Here is a 1,704-nt window from a genome sequence, read left to right on the forward strand (position 1 = left end):
AGCCCTCACTGCTGCTCCACCAAACAGGAAGTCTTCTGACTAGCTTGGAGAGACTGTACCGTATCGAAGAGCCCTTACTGCTGCTCCACCAAACAGGAAGTCTTCTGACTAGCTTGGAGAGACAGTACCGTGATCAAGAGCCCTCACTGCTGCTCCACCAAACAGGAAGTCTTCTGACTAGCTTGGAGAGACTGTACCGTATCGAAGAGCCCTCACTGCTGCTCCACCAAACAGGAAGTCTTCTGACTAGCTTGGAGAGACAGTACCGTATCGAAGAGCCCTCACTGCTGCTAGCACCAAACAGGAAGTCTTCTGACTAGCTTGGAGAGACAGTACCGTATCGAAGAGCCCTCACTGCTGCTACACCAAACAGGAAGTCTTCTGACTAGCTTGGAGAGACAGTACCGTATCGAAGAGCCCTCACTGCTACTCCACCAAACAGGAAGTCTTCTGACTAGCTTGGAGAGACAGTACCGTATCGAAGAGCCCTCACTGCTGCTCCACCAAACAGGAAGTCTTCTGACTAGCTTGGAGAGACAGTACCGACAACATCGAAGAGCCCTCACTGCTGCTCCACCAAACAGGAAGTCTTCTGACTAGCTTGGAGAGACCAACGAAGAGCCCTTACATGCTACTCCATCATCCTATTACTACAACTTAATTGAGAATAAATTCAATCCTAAATAGCTTTGTGACAGTATGTAAAAAAATAACTAGCAACAAAAGCAACATTCCTCAACAGAGGATGTAGCAACACTTTCATTTTTTTATTTAACCTTTTATTTAACTAGGCAAATGACAACAACATGGTAAAAACAAATAATTATTTACAACATGACAACAACATGGGCCTACCAAAAGGCAAAATACAACATGGTAGCAACACATGGGGCTGGGATTAAAATTAATTAAATAAAAATATAGGACATGGTAGCAAAACATGACACACATCATGACAACAACATGGTAGCAACACAACATGGAGACCTAAGACAACATCACAACATGGTAGCAACAGAACTTGATAACATGGTAGACATGACAACAACAACAACAACATGGTAGCAACAATATGGTAGCAAGTGACAATAACATGGTAGCAACACAACATGACAACATGGTAGCAACACAACATAGCAACACAACATGACAACATGGTAGCAACACAACATGACAACAACATGACAACAACATGGTAGCAGCACAACATGACAACAACATGGTAGCATGGTAGCACAACATGACAACAACATGGTAGCAGCACAACATGACAACAACATGGTAGCAATCACAACATGACAACAACATGGTAGCAACACAACATGACAACAACATGGTAGCAACACATGACAACAACATGGTAGCAACACAACATGACAACAATATGGTAGCAACACAACATGACAACAATATGGTAGCAACACAACATGACAACAACATGGTAGCAACACAACATGACAGCAACATGGTAGCAACACAACATGACATCAACATGGTAGCAACACAACATGGCAACAACATGGTAGCAACACAACACAGGGTACAAACATTACAAGAAGGTAGAGACAACAAAACATCACACAAAGCAGCCACAACTGTCAATTGGGGCGGCAGCGTAGCCTAGTGGTTAGAGCGTTGGACTAGTAACCGGAAGGTTGTGAGTTCAAACCCCGAGCTGACAAGGTACAAATCTGACGCAACATT

This window comes from Oncorhynchus gorbuscha, unplaced genomic scaffold (assembly GCF_021184085.1).
Source record: "Oncorhynchus gorbuscha isolate QuinsamMale2020 ecotype Even-year unplaced genomic scaffold, OgorEven_v1.0 Un_scaffold_387, whole genome shotgun sequence".
In the NCBI taxonomy this organism is placed as follows: Eukaryota; Metazoa; Chordata; class Actinopteri; order Salmoniformes; family Salmonidae; genus Oncorhynchus; species Oncorhynchus gorbuscha.